This window comes from Acomys minous (assembly GCF_964271855.1).
Source record: "Acomys minous genome assembly, chromosome: 1".
Classification (NCBI taxonomy): domain Eukaryota; kingdom Metazoa; phylum Chordata; class Mammalia; order Rodentia; family Muridae; genus Acomys; species Acomys minous.
Genome location: NC_140483.1, coordinates 183,042,387 through 183,067,725, shown reverse-complemented (window position 1 = coordinate 183,067,725; position 25,339 = coordinate 183,042,387). Strand labels below are relative to the sequence as shown.

The 25,339-nt window shown below is 42.7% G+C and overlaps 1 long non-coding RNA gene across 1 annotated transcript; it reads left to right on the top strand.

The window, feature by feature from the left end:
• Window positions 1–618: 618 nt before the first annotated feature.
• LOC311599912 lies at window positions 619–17,706 on the top strand. Its single transcript, XR_014780056.1, has 3 exons — window positions 619–1,158; window positions 8,339–8,408; window positions 17,629–17,706. It is a non-coding gene; the product is annotated as an uncharacterized lncRNA (long non-coding RNA).
• Window positions 17,707–25,339: the final 7,633 nt, after the last annotated feature.

The following is a 25,339-nucleotide window of genomic DNA, read 5'->3' as shown; positions in this document are numbered from 1 at the left end:
TACCTTAAAGTATATATGTGGTATAGCGTCAACTATCCCTTATTATAGACATATATTGTACTCTTGGCATCTGCATTATTGTTGGACTCCATGGCCGAATATGTCAGCCCTCTGAGGCCTTGAGGACAGAACCAAGCCTGGTGTGAGTTTCAGCAACAGTCTCTGATAAATACTTCCACATAGGAATGACTTAGCATGGTCCATCTGGGCACATCCTGGTGCGAGCCCCGCCTGACAACAGCCACGTAACACAAACCAATTGGTCCCACAGTATCAGGCCACTTTACGTCCTCGGAGACGTCATATCTCCTGACTCCTTATGCCCTGCCCACTCCCTATGTTCTATATAAGAAAAACCTGCCGTAATAAAATTGAGACCTATCTCCGACGAGACTCCTAACTCAGTGTATTTTTCCCCTGGGCGTCATGGGAGGAGGCTTGGTAGCCAACACTCACCGTCCTGCTCAGCCCCCAGTGAGAGGAAACAGTGGGCCGGGTCCTCTCCTCTTCCAGCTCTACCTGAGAGACCCGACACATTATGTCATTCACTTCTCACAACCCTGAAAATGAGGTATTTTTCTTCTCATTAAAAAAAATAAATAAATAAAACGACGAGGAATAGAGAGAGTAAGTAACACTTCTAGGTTTGTAGTCAGTAAACAATGGAGCTGCTATTTGAATCTAGGTCTTTAGCCCAAGCCACATTGCTTCTACAATTGAACAAACTTAGCTAAATATTAGTGTACCTTATCAGCATTAGGAGAGGCTGAACAACTAAGTTAAATTAGTTAACGCAGCCCGTTGTCCGTAAACAGTTTTATTATTGTATGTTTAATAGTGTGAAGAAGACCCACAGAAGTCTGTTCTTCCATTTTCGCTAACTGCTGACTCTTCGGTGGCCTCAGACAGCTGACGTCATCTGACGTCATCTGACGTCCCTTCTCCCTTCAGTCTTCAGTACCGTTTTGAATATTATATATTCTTAGCCTTATTTGATAAGTGGAACAATTAGAAAACACAAAGCTGCCTTATTCAACATTGGCAAGGAAATGGACAACAGCAGGGTTGGGACCGCGGGAACCACACAACTTAACATCTGCGCTGCTCAGTCCAGTGCTCAGCTAGCACTTCGCCACGGTGGAGAGGTCAGCTGAGGCTGTGAGTAGGAGTACATTAGACTGAAGTTAATATTTTCTCAAAGTGTTTTATTTCTTGTTGGTGACAAGCAGGTCTATAGAAAGAGGAAGCAAAACCACAGGTAGGGTAGGAATTGCAAGGCTCGATGTTAAAGAAGATTCTTTTGTTCTTATTCCATATGTTCATTTTTTCACTACAGCTGATTCCCTGCCTGTGTACACAGCTCACCTGAAAACAAAATGACTCTTTTTGAACTGGGCAACTATGGATTTCATAGATTCACCATGGCCCAGTGTTTCTCTGCACCTGGTATGTCTGTTCTTCAGAGCAAAGGGATTCCTAGGCAAACACTACAAGACTCATTGTAGACCACACAATTAATCATTGCAGGTTTCTGATTTGTTTCTTGAAACTTGCTATGTTCCTGTAATGGGAAAGCGACAGCTTCATTTATCACACTGTACCTCATGCTGCTGCTCGGCACCCTCCCCCAGGTCCCTCAGCAGCCTGAGACTTCTGAACATCTGCTGTGGGTTCTGCAGCAGCAGTTTCCTCCTGCCCCCTTCATGCGTCCACTCACCTCAGAATCCTGCCTTAAAGCTCTTCTAGGCAACCGGAGACCGAAAGACCCAAATTCTCAGTGGAGATGATCAGTTACCAGGTTTGTGACTTATGGTGTCCTCCTCAGTTCTTTGCCAATGATGACGTTTGTGTGGGCATGTGACATATTGCCTGACGGTGTCAACAGCACTGGCCTGGGTATAAGATGTGCTGGCCTTTCGTTTCACTTCCTGCACTAAAGGTTTGTCTGGGCTTCAGTGGACTGCTTTACCTCTCTAGACTTTTGCTGTGTTACTTTCCCCGTACCCCCCAAAAAAATTTCAGCTTAGATTCATATTTCCAAAATTTGGATGCATACTAGAATCTAGAATCAAGTGAAATGCACATGATACCGACTCCTAGGCTATACGCCCAAAACTAACTGAGAATTTCTGCAAGAGCAAAGGCCTTGGTGTTGTTAGTCTTTGGCTTCTGATGTTTAGTCAGGTTTGAGAATCAACTAGCTTAGATTATATCTAATGATCCTTTAGTCTTTCAAATAATATATATATATATACACATATACATTATACATATACCTAAACATGTGCATATATTTATCTTTTATTTCAAGTTTCCTCTTCTGTCTTTATATTTTTAAAGGCACAATCTTGTTATATAAGTCAGATTGGCCTCTACTTTGCCAACACATCCCGGGATGTTTTAAGATTCCATATTTTTGTGCCATAACCTCTTGAGTTACAAGTGCATGTGCCATTATATGCAGATTTAGTCCTCCAAATTTTAATTGTTATTGACTGCATAATATCCAATTCAATGGGATATCAATTAAAAGCATCAAAATAATGAATCATCTTGATAATAAATATGAAGTTCTCTTTTCTTTTTTAATATATTTTATTAATTTATTCATATTACATCTCAACTGTTATCCAAACCCTTGTATCCTCCCATTCCACCCTCCTTCCCATTTTCCCCTTACTCCCTTCCTCTATGACTGTGACTGAGGGGGACTTCCTCCCCCTGTATATGCTCATAGGGTATTAAGTCTCTTCTTGGTAGCCTGCTGTCCTTCCTCTGAGTGCCACCAGGTCTCCCGATCCAGGGGATGTGGTCAAATATGGGGCACCAGAGTTCTTGTGAAAGTCAGTCCCCATTCTCCACTTAACAGTGGAGAATGTCCTGTCCATTGGCTAGATCTGGGTAGGGGTTTGATGTTTACTGCACGTATTGTCCTTGGCTGGTGCCATAGTTTGAGCAGAACCCCTGGGCCCAGATCTGCCCATCATAGTGTTCTTCTTGTAGGTTTCTAGGACCCTCTGGATCCTTCTATTTCCCCATCTCCTATATTTCTCTCACCTAGAGTCCCAATAGGATGTCCTCCCCTCTGTCCCACTTTTCTGATAAGTGAACACTTTCATGGGACATGCCCCTTGAGCTAGTGTCCAGATATAAGTGAGTATATACCATTTGAGTCTTTATGCTTCTAGGTTAACTCACTCATTATGATCATTTCTAGTTCAATCCACTTGTCCACAAATTTCAGGAATTCCTTGTTTTTAATAGCTGAGTAGTATTCCATAGTGTAAATGTACCACAGTTTCTTTATCCATTCTTCTACTGAGGGACACTTAGGCTGCTTCCATGTTTTGGCTATTATGAATAAGGCTGCTATGAACATGGTTGAGCAAATGTTCTTGTGTGCTGGAGCATCTTCTGGGTATATTCCAAGGAGTGGAATAGCTGGGTCTTGAGGAAGTCTTATTCCCAGTTTTCTGAGATAGTGCCAGATAGATTTCCAAAGTGGTTGTACTAGTTTGCATTCCCACCAGCAATGAAGGAGTGTAGATTCAATTTTCTTAACCAAAATATTTTATTAACAACTTATTGACTGAGCCTACGTCAATCATAACCCAATTAACCAAAACAGTAGGAAATGAAGATTAATTGACACAACAACAAAACCTTAAGGATATCAGTCCCGAAGAACGATTCTCTGGTCAGGAGCCACAGGATTTCTTCCACTGGAACTGGGGGTAACCAGATGCCAGAGCCTCAGCAGGAGCCTGAGCTCTGAAGCCTTCCCTTGAGCGGTTTTCTCTAGGAGCGTCTTGAAGGGCAGTGATGAACAGCCAAATCCATCCCAAGTCTTCAATCCCCCCAGCCGCCAGTTCTGGGCTCATTTATATATCTCCTCCCAGAGTCTGTTCACGGGATCTTTTTCATCTGGTAGCAATTAAGCTCCTGCATGAGGTGGTTGCTCTTCTAGTGTATTAACATCACCTGTTCTCTTACTAGACCGTTCGATCCCACACTTGGGATCCTAAAGAGCAGGTTTCTCTCCTTCAAAGGAATGTTTCTCTCTCTCCACGTCCTCGCCAGCATGTGGTGTCTCTTGAATTTTTGATCTTAGCCATTCTGAGGGGTGTAAGATGGAATCTCAGAGTTCTTTTGATTTGCATTTCCCTGATGACTAAGGAGGTTGAGCATTTCTTTAAGTGTTTCTCAGCCATTCGATATTCCTTTGTTGAGAATTCTCTGTTTAGTTCCAAGCCCCATTTCTCAATTGGGTTATTTGGTTTGGTGGTGTTTAATTTCTTGAGTTCTTTACATATTTTGGATATTATTGTCAGATGTAGGGTTGGTGAAGATCTTTTCCCAGTCTGTAGGCTGTCACTTTGTTCTGTTGACAGTGTCTTCTGTCTTACAGAAGCTCCTCAGCCTCATGAGTTCCCATTTATTAATTGTTGACCTTAAGGCCTAGGCTGTTGGTGTTCTGTTCAGGAAGTTGTCTCCTGTGCCAATGTGTTCCGGGCTCTTCCCCACTTTTTCTTCTAACTGATTTAGTGTCTTTGAAAAGACCTGTTGAGGTCTTTGAAAAATGCAATTGGACCTATATTTGTCACCATGCACAAAGTTCTCTTTTCTTAGATGGAAAAGTTTCTGAATTTTCTAGACAAGGGTCTGGAGACTTTGTTCATTTGTGGGAACCTGGTCCATTTGAGTGTGGATGCTGGCAGCTAAGTAGGTAGATTGGGGTTTGAAATCCATGGAGATCTTGTTTCTAGCTGCTTTAGCTTTTGAACTGATGGCAAAAAAAAAACAAAAAACAAAAAACAAAAAAAAAACACAAAAAAACAAAACAAAACAAAACAAAAAAAACAAAGGTCCTCAGAGTGGATGGAAAAGGTAGTGATGAAGATGATCAAGAAGAAAGTTGTAAAAGATGCCTCCCCCCCCAAGAATGTGAGAGTTTTCACCTTCACAGTCAAAGTCTATGGACATTATGATGGCTAATACTGTGTGACATCTTAGAAGCACCTAGAATCACCGAAGAGACAAGCCTTCAAGCAAATCTTTGCGGGATTATCTTAATTAGGTTGCGTGGGGTGGAAAGACCCACCCTAAAGGTGGCCGTCATGGCTCTGTTTCCTGAGCTTGGGTCCTGACCTGCAGAAAGGAGAGCAAACTCCTTGATGCCAGCCTTCACCCCTCTCTGCTTCCTGGCTGTGTATATAGAGTGTCCAGCTTCCTCACGCTGCTGTTACCATGACGGCCAGTACCCTTAAACTGAGAGTCAAGACTTAACCTCCTTCCAATCGCCTTTGTCCGGGCGCTTTATCACAGCAACACTAGAGTAACTAAGAAGTGTGAGACGATTGGCTGGCAGCCTAAGGAACCCGTTTGTGCTTGGAGGCTCTACATTTGGAGTGTGGATAGACAGTTGTAGGCTGAGGTCTTGTCAAGTTTGGGGAGACTCCTCTATGCCTTCCAGCTGCCTATCAGCTCATGTGTTCTGTCAGATCTTGAGTCAGCTGTTGCTTTTAAATATCTGGGATGGAGTGTGGTCTGTCTGCTGCATAGATCTGCCTGGCTCAGCTGCCCGGGTCCCACAATTCTGCCTTAGCCTGGCCCCCGCAGTGTCTGAACTCCTCGTGACTATTCTATCCTTTTTGAGTTGGAAGCTTGTGCTTAAGAAGAAATCTAAGAGTCTTTAATTTTTTTCCTGATTGGAACAAGGCTATCGTGTTGGAATGACCAAACCAACTTTTGTTTTTCTCCAGACATGTGACGTGATGTACATAAACAGTAAAACCACAAATCTAAGTCTGCATCTGTTTAATATGGATCAGGGCAATTAGTCATGCAAAAGTCATCTAAAGCAGGAACTTTCAGACCAAAATGCAGAGAGCAACGAAGTTTAGGAAAAGCTGGGTTTCTTGATGACTTTTTTCTGACACAGGGAGAATGAACAAATGCAATTTTTACGTTGTTCATTTTAGCCTCAATTCAAAGGGACTGGGAGAGCAGGAGCCAGCAGGTGATCAAGTGGGAGTATTCAGAGTAAAATGGACTTCGTGATCTTCAGGTTGAATAGGTTCTGCATAATATCTTTGGATTTGGCATTGAAAAGTAGAAAGGAGGAGGCGTCACTATGAGCTCAGCAGATTTATCAAGCTGAGTTATGTCAATTGTATTATCCCGTTTCCAAAAAGACAGTAGAGCCCATGAAATTTAACAGTGTCTGTCACCACTTGACATATTGGCTAAAACAAAAGCAGATTGAGGAAATGACTCACAGTAGTTAATTGTTTCAATAGTTAGTCTTTCCCATCTGCACAGTGTGTTGACTTTGATGGGAACTTTGTGGGAAAATTAATGCACTAAATTGTTCTTAGGAATCAAGTCTGCTCTTTGAGTTTCTAGTAGCTTCATTTCAATGTCTAAGGCCTCTCATAGCCTGTTTAGCTTATGTCAGACTACAAAACATCTTGACTTAGGGAGTAGGAAAAGAATAGTTAGCACACTTTTCATAGGAAAATCAACAACAGTTCACATTTTGCTCTTTCAACTAGCCACTGTTTTAGGATCAAAAACAGAGACAAAAATTATCTAATATTTCACAAAGAAACAAAGTGCTTATGCTGAAAACAGTTATCTTCTCTTAGTATATAGTATACTAATCAGTAAACCGATTGTTTCTGAATAGAAACCCTGAATTTATAATCCTTGAATTTGTAGCTCTGTGGCAGCTCTTGGAAGCCGTGGGAATGGAGTCTCTTGTTACTTCCACTTTGATACCTCATCTCCTGACTATTTTGACCAGTGGAACAACTTTAGATGAGGAAGGTGTGGATGTCACCATCTGTAAGGAAGTGGAAATCTCTTTATGGAGATCTGCCAGTGGGTATAAGGCGTAACTCTATGAAAACTGATTGGTCTGGAAAACATTTCCGTCATTTGTTTTCTTGCTGGAGACCTAAAAGCAAGGCTGTACTTCAGTGCCACTGAAAACCAGTATTTTCAGGAGAGAAAGGATTAGGGCTGCCTACCCCTTATCGCCTACAGATAGATTTTCTTGGTGTTATTGAAAATAGCAGCAACGTGCTTTTATTATAGTGGGATGGGTTTCTCTGAATGGACTGGATGTGAAGAATGGAGGCACTCTGTTTCATAAAGAATACAATAAACCTGTGATGAGCTGACAGGACCAAAGAGCTGTGCTGGAGAAGACATGCTTTCTACAACTCATCCAGGCAAAATCCAAACTGGTACTCCAAATCGTAAGCAGGCAGCAACTCACGGTAATGAAGGATGCTCCACAGAACATTCTAATCGAGTGGCTGCTTCAGGAGGAGATAAGTTCCCTGTCCTGCCCCGCAGGAATTCTTCTGAATATTGGCAGCTAGAAGAAACATACACACTGTGTAACAATTGGTTCAGAGTCTAAAAATATGTAGTTCGCTGTTGACTGACCCAGGATTGCAAATAGATTTAGTTTTCTCTCACCTTTAAAAGTCATTAGAACAGTAAGAAAAGGTAGGTGGGGGAGTGGGGGGGGGCAGCGGTGAGGGTAATGCCCAGTGTCCTTTTCAAATGCTTTATCCAAGTATGCCACATTTGCATCCTGAGAACTGAGAACCCAGTGACCTAAAAGTAAGGTAGTACATAGAACCCATCACCCACTGCTGTCTTGGGAGGAAATTTGAGTCTGTGCATTGTATCCCTAAGAGTGTCAGTGTTCAGGAGGAGAGCTTGCAAACCCAGTAGTATCCCATCTTTGGAGATGCCAGCGGCTCTGTCACCATTCTTCAGCCTGACGAAGAGAACAACTTTCTTGTCCTCCTCTGCTACAAAGAAAATCCTTTTGTTTTGTGTATTACACCTGAACCTGTCATGGGGTAGCAGCTATAAATCCTAAAGATCATTAGCGAAATGAGTTTGCTCTTGTAGACAGTTGAGAGTTATACCTCTTTTTTCTTCCAGTGTCTCTGAATCTCAGTTCATATTTCTTCATGTGAGAGTAGCCTTTTCTATCCTCCAGGATTTATGTTAGGCTGAGCAAGCTGTCCTGGTGAAATTAAGCCTACATATAAACAATAGGTTTGGACAGCTCAGTTTTGGTCCCAAGATTCATTAGAATCCTCCCTCACTTTATTACAATTTCTTATTCTTTGCTTTTTGTAACTCAATTTTGTATCAAAGATCACATTTGTGCATAGATATGCCAGGTTAATAACAGTATATGATGCTAACCGAAAGAGCCAAGTCTAAGTTTGGAATGGTTTCATTTGAAAGGGGAGAGACAAACCAGCATACAGAATCTGTAAATAGTATTGTGTTCTGTGATTTCTTACAGTTTTTCAAGCAAAAGAAGAGCAAGGCCCTGGATCTTCAGGAGCAGCCAGAATAGATTTATGAACTACATGGTATGTATAAATGAGATGAAGTTTTTGTATTTGTTTGTGTGTGTGTGTGTGTGTGTGTGTGTGTGTGTGTGTGTGTGTTCCTGAAAAGATATAAGAAGAATGAGTTTTCACATTGAGCTTTGTAGTGAGAAGAAACAATGCTACTTGACTACTCATTTAATAAAACCAAAAGGAGGATTCAGGATTTGTGTGTGTAGAGAGAAACTTAGGAGGTATATATTCTATATGTAAGTTTGCCAATGTTTCCACAGGTGAGTTCACTTTGAAACCTGTAAGCTGTGCTAGTAAGTATTCACAGGGACCCTCATTTTACAGACAGCTCTCCGAGGTTCGGAAGGTATACTCAGTTTGTGTGTTCTCTGATGCTCTGCTCTGAATCCAGGGTTTGAAATCAAACTCTTTGTACTGGTTCTGATGGGGGAAGAACAGGGTTTGTTCGGGTTCCATGCGAATCCAAGAACAACAATACCAGTGAACGAAACCAAAACCAGGCAAGCAACTTTCTGGGTGGGCTCTGCAGAGTTGGGAAAGTTCTTGAAGTGAAGGAAGAGCTTGTATTGAACAGAAAATAGAACACTGGAGGCAAGAAAAGTGGTGTAGAAGTTTGAAGGTAACATGTTTATTTTACTCAGGAAGAAAAAAAAATAACATCTGCCACATGGCATTGCATCTTCTGGCTAGTAGGAAACCTACAGAGTCCTGTAGAAGATATGAGTTGTAAATGTGTATATTCAAAGATGAAGTGGGCAGAGAGGGGTTTGGTAAAGGAGTTTGGGGAAGGCCAAGGAATTTCAGGAAGGATATTTTTGTACCTTCTCAAGTGCTATTAATTGTATAATGCCTTATAATGATATAACTCAGTTTTGTTTAATCTACACAATACTTTGGTTTAACAATGCCACTGAAACACAAGGGAAAAGATGGATTAGCCTAGGTAGGAATCAATTATAATTAGACTTCCCAGTTCGGATGAAAGCCTTTGAAAACTGAGACTCTAAGCCACCCTTCCTCCAGTGCTGACACACTTATCCTTACTTCATCTTTAGATCCAAACATTATTGTGTCAACATGACATTCTTTTCCCCAAAATCTCTAATGAAGTTAGTTAACCACCTTAAAAGACTGGCCGTGGCAAAGCAAGGCCTAACTGTGTGGAGAAAGCGAGGGAACATCTCTAGCAGTGTGGGCTGGGCTGTTCTGTGTTCGGGGAGAGGGCTGGAGGGCCAGGGAAGCCCCTTGAAAAGAATACCTTCAATATATTAACAACAAGGAGCTTTTCCTTAGTGGATCCCTGCTTGTTCCACTTCTTTTTCTCAAAAGTAGATGGCAAAAAACAAAAACAAAAACAAAACAAAAAACAAAACCCCAAACCCCTCATGTTGCTTTTATGCTTTAATTTCCCATCAGCACTTTATATTGGAAGACAGTAATTAATGAAAATTGTAGGTTCAATATTTTAAGATTTTATTAGACTCCTAGTACCTCATTTTAGAAAAGGCGACTTAAAGCTATATGAGAGTAAGTACAGCCTGGTTTTGTCTCTAAGCTCTCTCAAGTTCTCTATATGGTGGTCTCTAAAATCTGGAATCCTGTGTGACATAAGATTGTTTCCCTATTACACATAATGTTCACCTTTTAAGAAGCACAGGTTATTCAATGGACTTACATTTTTGAGAGACATAGATTTGACTAGCGAAATTGAGTGTAGAGTTATCTTTATAAAAAAAAGCTTGGAAATATGCTTAGAAGTGCCTGGCAAATTATATTTTGTAACTTAGCTTATGCAACCGTACTATACAATCAAATGGGGCATTCTTCCAATTTTTTTTATGTTGTAATTGAGCATCGACATAATTTTGAGTTGGGCTAGGTGAGTGAAATTCTTCTCTTTTATAAGTGAATATACTTATAAAGAGCAGAGGTTACAACTGCACAGAAGACTTGAGTGATGATTTCTTAAACTTTTTCTGAGATTAATTCAAATCTTGGAGCCTTAGATTGAAACAAACTAAGACATTTCATCCAGTCCCCCAAAGCTATTGAAATTAATGATGGGATTTTTGGTGAAAGAAAATAGAGCATGAGGTGGGAGAAGAATGGGTCATAAAATACAGAGATGTAATTACTGTACTGTTGATAGGTATTCCAAGGGATTAATTTAAGAACATAACAATTCAGCCACATTTTTGACTGGTAGATTGAGGAGGTGCTATCTTGTTGAAGCATGTCACCGGAGGTGCCTTTGAGAGTTTACAGACTTGCGCTATTCCTAGTTGCTCTCTGCCTCTGTCTCTCTCTCTCCCCCTACCTCACTCTCTGTCTCTCTCTCCCCCACCTCCCGTTTCTTGCTTTAAGGTCAAGAAGTGAGCTCCCAGCTTGCTACCAGCAGCTGTCCATGCCTGCTGCTTTCCTCCCTGTTATTTTCATGCCTTCAGGACCTTGAAAGAAACTGGAAATAGAAGCTGAGGGTAGGAACTAGAGCCTAAAACTACCAAACTTTAGGACAAGAGATAAAGCCAACAGCATTGAAATTCTTGTTCTTCTGCAGCCATAAACTGAGATAAACACTTTTATAAATTACCTTGGTTGCTGTGTTTTATCACAGCAACATAAAAGTAATTAATACATATAGTATTTCCCCAGGGGCAGTTGTCGTGTGTGTGTGTGTGTGTGTGTGTGTGTGTGTGTGTGTGTGTGTGTGTGTGTGAAGTAGTTAGGTAAGACAAAGGACAGGCATCAGTAATCTCTTAAGTACATTGTTTCAAGAGGTGGAAAAATGGATCATTTCTGGGTTAAAACAATACACAATACCCCAGCAACCCTGCTACTACTAAAGAACAAATGTTCCTTGACACACTTATTCCCACAGTCATGGCAGATTTCATGGACAATTTCTTTTTATTTTAATTTCTTTCTGATTGCATAAAGATTTCAAAGAATAATTAGAAAAAACAGGAAGAAGGAAATGAGAATTATCCGTAATTCTCTGTCCCGAGATAGTGGTAGTTATTTTTATCTCAGGGCATTTTCCTCTGCGTGTGTATAGTATGTGTGTGCATGTATCTACTGTACAAACACATGCAAGTGTATGGATGTCATAAAAATCAAGGACAAAACTAGATATAGTTCTATTAGCATAATTTACTCATTAAAATATATTTCAGAAATTTCATATCACTAAAATGCCTTTGCAACCTTTAAAATATACAGTATTCTATTTTATGGACCACATAGTCATTTATTTAAATACTTCCTTGTTTTGCCTTAAGAAAGAATGTCTATGCTTTTCTGTTTTAATCTGAAGGTATGCTTCAATTGATAAGTTTATAACCATATTTTAATGCATGCTTTAAGGTTATTTTCTCTTTTTTATTAATTTATTCAGATAACATCTCAATTGTTATCACCTCACTTGTATCCTCCCATTCCTCCCTCCCTCCCTCTTTTACCCTATTACCCTCCCCTAGGTCTGTGACATAAGGGGACCTCCTCCCCCATCATATGGTCACAGCCTATCAAGTCTCATCTTGGTAGCCTTCCTTTTCTTTCTCTGAGTGCTACCAGGCCTCCCCACCAAGAGGAAGTGGTCAAATATAGGGCACAGGAGTTCATGTCCAAGTCAGTTCTTGCTTTCTACACAACTGGGGAGAATGTCTTGTCCTTTGGCTAGATCTGAGTAGGGGTTTGATGTTTATTGCATGTATTGTCCTTGGTTGGTGCAATATTTTCAGCAGACACCCTGGGTCAGGATCTGCCCATCATCATGTTCTTCTTGAAGGTTTCTAGGACCCTCTGGGTCCTTCTATTTCACCATTCTCCCATACTTCTCTTACCTAGAGTCCCAATAGGATGTCCTTGTATCTATCCCAATCTCCTGCTAAGTGAAGACTTTCATGGGACTTGCCTTATGGGCTAGTGTCCAGTTATAAGTGAGTATATACCATGTGTGTCTTTCTGCTTCTGGGTTAACTCACTCAGTATGATCATTTCTAGTTCCATCCATTTGTCCACAAATTTCAGAATTTCCTTGTTTTTAATAGCTGTGTAGTATTCCATAGTGTAAATGTACCACAGTTTCTTTATCCATTCTTCTACTGAGGGACATTTAGGTGGTTTCCAGGTTCTGCTATGAACATGGTTGAGCATATGTCCCTGTTGTGTGTATATTCCAAGAAGTGGAATAGCTGGGTCTTGAGGTAGCCCTAGTCCCAGTATTCTGAGAAAGCACCAGATTGGTTTCCTACTCATCAAAGGTTATTTTCTTATGAATTTCTAAAACTGTAACAGCAAAAGAAAAGCAAGTATTAAAATTTTAGGGTTTAAATAAATTATAAGTTAGAAATAAAAGAATCCCGTTTGTGACTTACAGTGAGCATGCTCAGTGCCTAGTGGGGGTTAGCAATTCCAAAGAAGGCCAGCATTGGCTGGTCCTGAGCGGCAGTTACTGGCTCAGAATGCAGAGCTATCATCTTCCCTCCCCCACCGGAAACTGACCCAGGCAGCTTCAGAGGACTGATCGTGGAGGAACGGTTAAGAGGGACATGAGCTATTTTATGTGAAAACTATTTTAGCTTTAAAGTCAAGAAGGACCAATAAGTAAGATGCAATGATTTTTTTTTCTAAATTAGGCCACACACACTCCTAGATCAAGCAAACCTGGTTGACTGTTCAAATCACCAATGAACTTTCTGTTGGTAAAATTAGGTTGGACAGGGTGGGGAGAGGAAAAGAACTCAGTGGGGTTGTGAAGGAGGAAGCTGTCGGGCTTGAGACAGGCATCAGTTGCTTTTGAGAGGCACACCTGCAGGCTCTGTAGAGGCAGGACTCTGGGACCACAGACACATATTTGTTTCTTAGTTATTCCATTTTTAGCAGTCCTGCACCTGTCTCTTTCTTGGCAAGAAATCCATGATACTTCGTCCATCTCATTAATCCTTTTAGATCTGCAATAAAGCGAGGCCTGTTATTTTTTCCTCTTTGGAATGGCTTTCAAATCCCCTTTCCCCAGGCTTTAGAGGTCTTCTCTGCAATTCTGGTAGCCTCTAGTCCCTGCCCCCAGCCGCGCCTGTTTAATTCCTTCACAGGCCCTGAAGGCAGGAAAAGAACTTAACCTGTGGATTGTGAACTTTGCAGATCTGGGGTCTCATCACTGACACCGTGTAGCTCCAGTGTTTAAGAAAGTGGCTGCTGTTGGGCTAAGGTCACATAGCTAGTAAGTGTCAGGACTGCGACCCAGACTTTCATGGATCTTTTGTCCCTTCAATTACATGAACCATGACCTCTCCATCCTTAGAGATGAAAGCCTGTCAGGTGGTCTTAAAGTACCTTTTAGCAGTTTTATCTAATTAGTTCTATGTCATTGTGTGTCACCTGCTGCAAGTGACATATTTGAGGATCTTGGGGAACATTGCAAGGGAAACACTGATTGAAGACCAAGACTTTTTTTTTTTTTTTGAGATGGAAACAGAACTTTAGTCAGGGCCTTAGTTTCCAAAACAGCATTTGGCCAGCAGGAGACCAGGGCAGATGGCATTCCATATCATGGGAGCAAAAAGCAAAGACACCGAAGCAGAAATGGGCAGGTAGTATTTTGAATGCTGAAGACATGCATTTGTGGAAAGATTTCATGTAGTCTTTGTCACTGGAAACAGTCATCCTTTGTAGCAGTGGTTCCAGCGTCGCTCTGGAAATAAAGCTTGAGCTAGCATGGATTTGGATGCTAAGGAGTGGCAGAGGAAGAGCCCCCTGGCAGCATGGGCGTGGGGCTGGGGTGGTGGCACAAAGTGGGGAGGAGGACTCAGGAGGGTGCGCTAACCTCCACTCGGGGTTTGGAAACAGGCTGGGACTGTGGGGGGAAGTTCCTGTGCTGAGTCACAGTGCGAGGAGGCAGATTGGCCTTTTGGATTGGCTTTGGGTTTTATTGAAACAGTAACTTGAGGCGCACTTTGGCCTCAGGTTAAGGCCAAGCTACAAACGCAGGATGGTTTGGGAGAAACCCAGGCGTACTAGAAAGGGAACGTTTTTCCTGAGTATAAACTTTACGACTAAAGGCATATTGTGTAATAGGGCCTGATTGATAGCAAATTGCAGAACAGACATTTGAAACTCATAACCCCAAAGGTCTTTTGGCTTTGACAGGGCCAATTCATGTCATGAAATTCACAGTATTATTTGAAAGTATTCAGCAAATTTAAAGCAATTACAGGGAACAAGAAGTTATGTGTCAGTAAATGAAATAAACTCATTTGAACAAAGTTCTGCTACTTGTATTTAAGCTCATGAATAAGGAACCTACTCTAAAGATGTTGGCTTTGGAATGATAGTCAACCTACGTGTACATACAGGAGGAAGCAGAAGTACCCCTTGGCCAGAGCAGAGGTTTGAACTTCTGCTCATGTGAATGTTGTTAATTGTCAGTGGGAACGTTGCATACATCTTATTCCCCACCAGGCTTGGCTCCTCATTCTTTTATCGAATTAGTGCTTTGGGATCCTAGCTAGCAGCTATACAGTTTACTCCAGGAATTTAACCCTGGCCTCCTCTGAAGTGTCAACACAGGCTGAGAACAGAACATACATGGTATCTACTTTTAGGCTTGAAGCCTTGGTCTCCCTCTGAGAAGAGGAGGATCAGCTCTTTGGCTACCACCTTCTACAGTAGCTGATAAACTCAGATGAGTCTCCACATCTGAGTCCTAATGTTAGAGGTTGCTCTTTGCAGGCTTTTCCTAAGGGGACCTTAGTTGGGGTAGGTTTGGAAGTTTTAGGAGGTCCCACACAAGGCACACAGCCAACTGCCTCAATCTTGGCCCAACCCTTCTTAGGGCATAACCGCCTATTTCAAGAAGCTGATCCTTTTCAACTCTTCTTGCCTCTCAGCCATCCTCCTTAAAGACCCTTCCACATGATCGCCATGTGGCTGGTCTTGTACTTTTGGCCTAGTCCTGGTTTGTCCTTGGTGACTACTGTGTCCTTAAGTAAAACCCAGTGTATAAGTGACTATTGGGCAACCTACATCCGGATACTACTCAGGATATCAACTTAAGACATGCTTCCTGATAGATCAGTGCTTGCTCAACAAGGCTGGCTGTGGTCATGTGGCAGCTGCTTGAGCTTTGGGGTCAGTTGCCACTCTCGCCCTCTCAAAGGTGTTATTGGAGGGAAAGAGCTAAAGTTAGGGGCCATTTCCTTCTTCCTAAAGCACCGTCAGGCCTGCAAATCCCACCCTCCAAAGGAGTGGGAACTGCATCAGGGCTGCTAGGGCCTTGGAATTGGAGACGCACTAGGAACGGGAACCACTCAGGATTCAATGCAGTATCCAGCCCATGACTGGCTTTTGAAGACTATTTGGTCTACCCAATGATTAAGATAGTGGTCATTATGCTCTGGGCATTTTTTTTTCAGTGAACAACTCTGTTAATTCAGTTATATTCTAAGTAATCCCTTCATTGCCCTCACTTCAGGCTTTAGGGTTAAGCCTAAAACTGCACAGTATTTATTGGAGTCCATGGCTCAGCCCAACAACCACAAAACAGAGATAGCGTGTTGTGTTCCTCCTGTGACCTCAGCTTGTGTCCATGTCCTAACAACGGTCTTGCTTCCATGCCCTCTTTTAGCCTCCATGTTTCCTATTAGCACAAGATCTGCCAGGATCTTCTCAAGGAGTCCTGACCTTGGGCCCCAGTTTTAAGAACTGGCTGTCTACTCCTTGCTGCTAAGTGACTCTGATGCCAAGTGCTTTCCCAGGCTTGCCAGTCTCCCATGATGCCCCTTGGCCTGGCTCCCTCACCTACAGCTGATCACTGGGCCTCTTCTCTCCTTCCTTGCTGAGATCTTTCCTTGCTGTGCCCATTGCTGCTGCTGGAGAATTCTTACAGTGTATTTTCCTCCCGTGGCCAGTTTGGTTCTCGTATTCTGGCCTTCCTGTCAGGGTCATAGTGTTGTTGCTGAAGTCCCATCTCTGAGAAAGCATTTACCGTGACCTCTGTTTCCCATCCAGTCTCTCTGATATGTTCTCTGTTGACAGCCTCTTTGTACATTTACTTTTTCAAGTTGATTTTACTCTTGGCTCTGGAGTATGAAGAAATAGTTTTTTTGTTTTTAAGTAAAGCAATCCTAAGTGTGGGATGAAGTTGGTGAAAGAAGTCTGGGCTGTTATATGGCTGTGTGCGACTTTGTGGACATCACATTTTCTGTTGTGCATATTTGGTGTGTGTTTGTGACACAGAGAGGAGCACCTCAGGTTTTTTTTTTGATGAGTTTTGGATGCACACCACCTGACAGGTGGAAGAATAAGATCAGCCTTGTTATCTCATGGTGGATTGGAAACAAGCATGTGCCATGTTTCAACAGCTAATCGTTACTAAGTTATTTGTTTTCTCTCCCACACTCTTGCTCTTCCAGATATGTATTTGGTGCTTTGATAAGAATAAAAATGATGGCTATTGTGACAGGGTGAAACTTAGCAGTGGAAAACCAGGCATTTAGAAAGATAATGTACCTAGGCATCTAAAGGCGCCTCCAGCTGGGTGGTCCCATTTGGGCACTATATGCTTCAAGCCTACACAGAGAAACTTATACTTGCTACCTTTCTTTGGGAGATGAAATTTTTAACTATTATTGCTAGAAAAAGAGATATGTAGGAACTGGTTAGTTTAACATAGTCTTCCTCATCTAAAATTTTGCTAAATAATGGTGATATGAATATTACTTTACCATGACTTTTTGAGCTTTCTTTTCTCCTGTGAATATTTTCCCCAAAATTTTCATTTTAAATAAAAGGATAGCACTTAATTGCTCTACTTCTATTTTATACTTACTTCATGCCTAAGGAAGAGGGAAATATTTTATATAAATCTAGGAGACAGTTCATAACTACTGTTGATACTACACAATATTCTTACATCACACCTGCCAGGTGTATACTCTGTGTGTCTGTGCCCACAGGAGGAGCTTATACATGTGTTGGTATGAACACGTCCCCTTTCTGTTAGTATTCTTTGCTATTATCAAAATCTTGAGTTAGAATTTGTCATCTCATTTCTATATTGATGGGGCAAACGATGACAGCATCTGAAGCTTTGGCTTAATCACTCATGGCAGAACAGAAGCACAAGCTTAAGTCCATGTCCCCACCTTGCTTTACGAATAGAAAGCTCCTAGGGGAGAGTTGCTTTTTAGGCCCTAGAAAATCCTCTTAATCCTCTTCTTTCTGCTTTCAGGGTGATGTCAAGACACAAACCATCAATGCTTCTGTGTTGGATACAATTGGGCATGGCACTTTGGAACATTAATAAAAAAATATTAGCAATGACTTAGTGGTGGTCCTGCTAAGTGTGCCGTTGTACTGGGTAGTCTGCCACAAGCAGAGGACTCCATTTCGAGGCCTTCTCTTTTCTGGGGAGAAAGGGAGGGGAGATGGATGCAGAATGGGATGAGAAGGGAGGGGCTGGGAGAAGAGGAATCTGTGTCCCAATAAAAAGTGGATAAATTCATTTAAAAAAAAGGAAGAAGACTCCCTTTCGCTCTAGCTATGCAAATGTGCTTCCTTAGAAGGGAAGTTTGAGAGCATTTACTAATTATGTATTTAAAAAAAAAAGTCAGTGAAACTTTTAATTCAGACCAGATTAGATAATGGCTTCATGTGAAAGCAGAACCAGAAACCCAGTGACTGAACTCAAAGCTCCTGCACTGGCAGAGCTTACAGGCCAGGTGTCAGACTAGCACGTTTTTGAAGACTTACTATAGTTAAACGCAGTGCCACCCAGGATGGACCAGTGATGTCCTTGGTTGACATTCTGGATTAGAGACTTGAAGACTCCCCTCTGAATTCCATTGAATGGCTTTATTTTGGTTGTTTGCTGGGAGCCTGGTAATGAAACACAGACAAAAGTAAGCTTGATTCTATATTTTTCCAGCACAATTTTGGCAACTGACAGTCCAAGAAATGAACGCTGGTTAATAATTTCTCAACCTCTCTGCAGCACCAGCATGTGTCAAGACTTTATAGGATAAAAAGCTATAGTCACACACAGAAACAATGGGATATCCGACAGCAGTCCCAGCGAGGATCTGGTAATGACAGTGTAGGCCTCCAACCAGACCCATGACCCATAGCAATGAACATTTGCAAATAAACATATGTAGACAGAGGGCTATATTGCGTGATGCACTACAGCTTCTGTGACAAGATTTTTTGTCTGTTTTATTTTATTGGAGGGAGGAGAGGGATTTTGGTGCATGACATGTAAATCGTAGACATTCACTAAAAGTAAAAAAAGAAAAAAGCTATTGTCACACATTTAAGGAAGAGTCTGTGTGGCACCAAAAGCTGGCCTTGAGGACTGGATGAAACGTTACCCGCCATTTTACTCGCAGGTTTGATCTCTTGTATCTCATGTCCTCTTGGGGTAATACCACAGAACAGTCAGTGTGACTTTAGCCAAGCTGAGAGTAAAAAATGCTATGGCAGACACTTGTGATGTCTGCTGCAGAGACAGAGTGAGCGTCACCTGTCTCAATCTATCCAAGGGAAGGTCATTGTTTTCATCTATGACGAGGAAACACAAGAGCAGTTGCAGTGCCAGCCCACCATCTGCCGTGACACACTGGGCTGAGAGCGGACCGACATTGCCACCCTCCTCCTGTCCTCTCCATGTAGTACGCAGGCTTCTCTGAGCCAAGGATGAGGATGCTGAGGATGCTCAAAGCAAATGCTGACTTTGGTGGTATCAATACAGTCCTCAGTCAGAAATAGGACAATGATGATGGAAACCTTTTCCTTACACTTGGAATAGTCCAAATTGATCTGGAGGGAGTGGCATCACGGGGTCTTAATGCAGCAGATAATTTGATTAGTAAGGATAAGGAAAGGAGAAGAATAACTTTGCCGCTGCAGTGAGATATAAGATATTATGGGGAGGAGCCAGAGATGGTTCCAAGGACACAGTGAAAGGAGATGGGGCCAAAGTTAAAGGAAGTGAAATGTGAATGTGTCGGGTATTAGAACCATGTAAAGTTGTGTGACTAGGGATGTACAAATGCTTTTGGTAACTAAAACACTCATTCCAAGAGGCATTGATATATCCTTGTCAGGGCAATATAGTTTTTGATTTATTTTAATTCTGTAGGTAAAAAACAAAACAAAACAAAAACTTAGAATAAACCTGAGTGACTTTTCCTGCTGGTGATGTAGGTGAAACTGAAGAGAAACAGATCTCAAAAGCAGTTGGCATAGACATTTCTCAGAAGACACGTCAAATGGGCAACAGGCATATGAAAAAAAAAACACTCCACATCAGTTAGGAAGACACAAATCAGAACCAGTGAGGTATCTAATTATTTCCCTGTAAGGATGGCTAGTCTCGAAAATGCTAACTAGAGGCAGCAGGTGCTGACAAAGTGTAAAGAGACATGGACCCAGGTACCGTGGCAGTTGGAATGAAAATTAGTAAAGCCTTTATTGGGAGGACCCTCAAAGATCCTCAAAAATTAATGATCATATGAACCAGCAGTCCCCATTATTTGGGTATGTAGCCCAAGAAAGTGAAATGAGCACGCCAACGAGGTATCTGCATGCCCGTGTTCATGTCAGCACTGTTCGAAATAGCCAAGAGAGGGAAGCAACTCAAGTATCCATCCATGGGTGGAACTGTGGCATATCCACATAGCAGACTATTATTCAGCCATTAGAAGGGAGGAAATTGTGTTGCTTGTGACAACACACATGGTACTGGAGATGATCGTGTGATGTGAAATAAGTCAGACACAGTGAAACGAGTGCCATATGATCTCATTCAAGTACAGAAGATGGAAATAATCTTCTAGACGTAGAACAGTGGTTGTCAAAGGCTGGGGAGAATGCAAGGAGATGGGGAAAGATGGAGTGGGTATCAAGTTATACTTAGATAAGAGCAAGAAAGCGCTGTACTCCTTCACACTGCTGGTTGACTGTGGATAATGCATGTCCCCAAATCTTGAAGGCAGGACTTTGAAAGATTTCTTTTTTTAAGCACAAAAATCTCTTTATTTCCTTTTTCTTGTAGGCCATTTTCTACAATATAACCCTTCTCTTCCTCTTCATAACCTGTGCTCTGGAAAGGGACTCATATTAGCCACTCTAGTATTGGCATGCTTTAACAAAGGACCAGCTGCCCAAGAAACTTGTTATCGTATAGAAAAATAAACCTTATCCTACTTCAAGGAATGCCACTCACTGGGAATCTGGGGGCAAATAAATTTTGTGGGCCGGAGTCCTTTTTTCGTAAACAAAGAATGCCTCCATTCACAATAGTCTCCTCACCTCTCTCCTGGTCTGCCTCTTTCCCGGTCTCGGTATACTGTTGTAATGGGTCTGTTCTCCTGTATTTACCCCATTGGCCGGCCTTTGTGTTGGTAGATAGAATTTCTTCCTAAGGCTTCAAGAACCATACGCATCTCTGGAGCCCTTTCACTGAAAACTGTTACAGTGCACAGATTATGCGGAGACACGGGCTGGCTAGTCACTTTCAGGTGCAGTGGCCTTGTTAGTTTGGAATCAAGAGCAGGCTGCAACACTTGAGAGCCTACACCGATTAGGAAGCCATGGTCCTTGCTCAGATTTTAGGCAACCCAGCGGCCCCAGGCAAAGGTCTCTTGGAGTTCACAGCATTACCTTACCCTCCTTTCTTCTGGAGAACACTTCCAGCCCTGACACATTTGCTTCCTTGTTACGTCATTCTGCTGGAGAAGCAAATCTCTGTTTACCCCCATGAGTTTTCAAGGTTAAGGAAAGTGTGATGGAGGCGTTGTAGGTGACACATAAGGGAAGCTGATTTGTGAGGCTCGCTGCCACAAAAGCCTTATTACTTCTCTCTGTCAGGGTTGGAAAAATCCTGGAATAAACTTGGCAGTTATTCCACGTGCTGGCTGGTTGCTGTACACTTCTGTACACTTAAGGCCCTAGCAGTGGTGCAACTAAAGCCTCGTAGAGGGACCTGGTCACTCAGGGGACAGACAGGGTGGCAGCAAGGCTTGCTGGTGACATCTGTCACTGTGCGTACATTTGTAATCCATCCTGGGACAAGTACGACAACCCCTTCTCAAGAGGACACTTTTGTAGCCTTGATGGCAAAGAATGAAACTGTTTGCAGAAGGGGATGGCTCTAAATTATAAACCAGTTCCAGGCCCACGTCAAAACTCTGGCTCACACCTTGTATTCAACATTGAGTCTCTGGACCACCACTGCTCTCATTTTGTGTCTGTCTGTCACGCCAAGAGATTGGGTTTTCACTGTTTCCCCTTGATTGTCTAATTTGGCAACAGCAGACAGATTCCCATGTGGGTCAACGTTAGGCTCTTCATACTTTGTCTCATAAGTTATCCAATCCATACCTTCTGGTGTGACACCAAGTGAGGAGGGAGGGCTGTGTGGGATTTCTGTTTCTTAGACCAACTCTGTGTAGTTAAATCCCCCTCTGATACCCAGCTGAATTCCAACATAGTTGGAACTTCTGGAAAAGTTTATATCCTAGCCAATATACATAGAAGAAACAGTCTTTACTAGAGAGCTGGATGTCTTAAGACCCACCTGCAGGAGGGTTATCAACAAAGGGAATTCCCACAGGGATACTTGTCAGAGGGGAGGCTGTCTGTTCCAGTGTGGACCTCCCAGGACGATAGCCTGTGCCTGGACAACTGTGTGGGAAGGGAGCGTCCCCAGGGGCCTGTGGCTTCCTCAGCAGCCATTGCTTTTCCTGTGTTACTCCCACAGAGCAGCTCACTTCTTCAGCCTTGTCCCTCATGGAATTTGGGAAGAAGCATAACTGTCCAGTCACTACAATTTTCTGTCCTATCTTAAAGGGGAGTTTAAAGAGAATTAGATAAAGAACATTCCATAATCTCACTACTATGAAGAACCCTTTGAGGATCTTGACAACTGATCCTGTTCTCAGCTTGTTGGTACTAGCTCAGGCCTTTCCACAGAAGCCTTGAAAAGCACAGGGCACTGGCCTAGACTGACTGGATTTCCCCTTGTTAAGAGCCCATGCAGGTGCTGGGGGAGTCAGCCCCCCCTCTCCCCCCAGCTCCCTCCCCCTTCTCCCTGCCCCCCCCTTCCACTGCTTTCCCCCTCCTTTTCATTGCTCTTATCCTTCTGCACATATTTAAAAAAAAGCCTGTGGTCTGGAAAAATCTAGGGAGTTTATATTTCAGCTAATTGTAATATATTTCCCCGTACTTTAGAGTTCTATAGAAAACCTTCAGAGCCCTGTGTCGTATTTGTGGTTCTGGAAACTCTGCCTGGATACATACTCCACAGAAAACTATCCTCTGAGTTGAATCTAGTCACTCAATCTTTTACTCCTTGCTGGAGTGGGTTCCAGAGCAGGCAAAACTTTCCCTGACCAGGTACCCAGAGGATCCAAGGTGTGTCTGCAACATGGAAGGCCACTAGGAACAGGCCAGCATGCAGATATGGTGGCTGCCTGGGATGACATGGGGTGTGCAGGTTTGAGCAGAAGGGACCTCCCCTATCCTGGGTGAGGGGTCACATACTGTGTGAATGGTGATTTCCCATCTTTCTCACTGAAGCCACGTGAAACTTCCCTTGGATTCTCTACACTCCACTGCATGCTCTCCCCTAGATGTTGGGGTTGGTTTCTCAAGTGCTCCTGGGTGTGCCCCTCTTTGAGAAGGCCCCCGTTTTCCCGCTTCTCTCCTAACTCCTTGGCTTAACTCCTTTTCTTTCTGCAGCTCTTCATACTCTCTCCTTGGTGGCTGGGGATGTGTCTCTTCTCTTTGCTATGGACCCCTTATAACTTGAACGAAGGACATATCAGCACTGTGCCAAGTGACCCTTGTTTACGCCACTCCCTCCAAGACAATCACACCTGTTCCTTGTTGCATCTACACACTGGACTGCTTTTCTACATCTACAGCCCTTAGAGTTCATTTTGCAATTAAAAAAAAAAAGAGAGAGAGTAGTCTAATGTTAGGAGCTCAAGGAGGTGGCCAACTGGGAAGGAGTTAAATCCCTCCAGCTGGTGTTGACAATAACACAGTGAAGTCACACAGACAGCCCAACCCGCATTCCCTAGCACCCCGGAAAGAAAATGTGTAGAATTGTTGCCCAGCAACTCTCTGCCATCAGGGAGCTGTTGCTTTAAATATTTTTCTCCTTTAAGTTGGCCGTAATATTACCAGAGGATTATTTTCCTTCCAACATAAAGATTTAACATTAATGTTGTAAGAGGAGAAGCAGACAGATGTGATGAAGCTATTAAGACCTCTGCTGACAATTTAAGTATTAGAGGAATTTCAGCTTCCGTTCTGTCATCTCTGCCTAGATTTATGTAGCATTCTTTATCAGTCAGGGAACTACATTGTGTGAGTTAGTGATGCTGCTTTTATATAGGATATAAAAACTAGACCTGAGATGACTTCTCAGAGTTGCCTTTTCTGCCTGAGGATGGAGGACAGTATCCCAGATGTCCAAACTTCCCATTTGCTGGCCATGTTTCTCTTCTGCAGATAAGCACATACCGTCTTCTCTCCTGGAGACAAGACTCATTTCTGAAATGACTCTTCTTCCAATTGATATGCATTTTTTCACACAAACCATCCCAGTTTGAAGAAAGTGGTAGTGGTGCTGAGAAGGCCATGGCGCCGGAACCAGAGTGAGTGGCCTTCACCCATGACTAGAGTATTGGATGTCTAACCCAGAGGAGGAGTCACTTCTACAGCACCTTCTCACTAGAACCCTCTTCTTTTAAAAGCTTTCAGCACTGGCATCTTCATCTGTCTGCCCTAGTGAGAGAACAGTTGCCCGGGACTTGAGAGCAGGCACTCCACCAGATCTTTACATTGAGAACTATCATGGGCTGTGCATGGAATTATTTCAGTCTCACTGTTTGGTCTGAACATTTGATGTGAAGACGTTCTTGCTCTTTAGTGACTTGAAGTTGGTAGAAACTAGAAAGTCAAGTTTCCACTCTCTCATCTCCACCTTATGAAATACCATGAGGAGGATCACGTAGGAGAGCCCCGCCCCCAACCGTGGAACCAGCCTCCTGTCATTCTGGTCATATTCATGGCCTAATTTTTTTCCTGACCCAGCTGGTCTACCCTTGTTAGAGTGGGTAACAGACCAGGTACTGAGAGGCATCAAGGCTTGTCTGCAACATGGAAGGCCACTAGGAGTAGGCAAGCCAGTCTGGGCATGCTTTGTCCTCTAGGGCAAGTCAGTGTTTTTATATTTGTTCCCCTGTGCTTTCCTATTGCTTGTGAAGCCCAGCTGCTCTCAGGGAGCTTTGAGGTGGGACCCTCCTCTCTTCAGGGAGATTTTGAAACATCGTAGTTGTCTGGAGATGTTCTGGTTCATACCAGCCATCTTATCCGGGTTCAGTTGGCCCACGACACATCAGTATGTCTTCCCTGCTTGGAATATAACTAGGAAGGATTTGCAGAAGCCATACATGAGAAGCAACATTGTAGTCAGAAGAAACAAATTCCCTTTCTTTATAGCCTAAAGTTTTCCCTATATTCTATCTGTTTTAAGAAACCAGGACCCAAATTTACCATCTCTCTTCTGAGTTTCTAAGGAAAGGAAAGATGAACTTGAGTTTTTAAATATAGTAGTTCGAATGTGGCAAATGCATCTTGTTTACAAGGCACTAGGTTGAGTTATGACTTGGAGATCACAACAGTGGTTCACCTTCACCTTACAGGACACACGGAGACATTCTTGCTGTCCTTCCTTTCTTTCCTTGTCTCTCCCCTCTAGAATCAGGTGTGTGTGTATGTGGGGTCCTTCCATATATGCAAAACCAGACATCTTCTATGGTCACTATACTTCTTACCTTGATCCCCACCAGCTTTGTTTTTCATAGTTGTGTGTTTATGTGGACCAAGCATGGCATTCCCAAATTGGAGACATGAGGTTGCCAGTTAGTAAG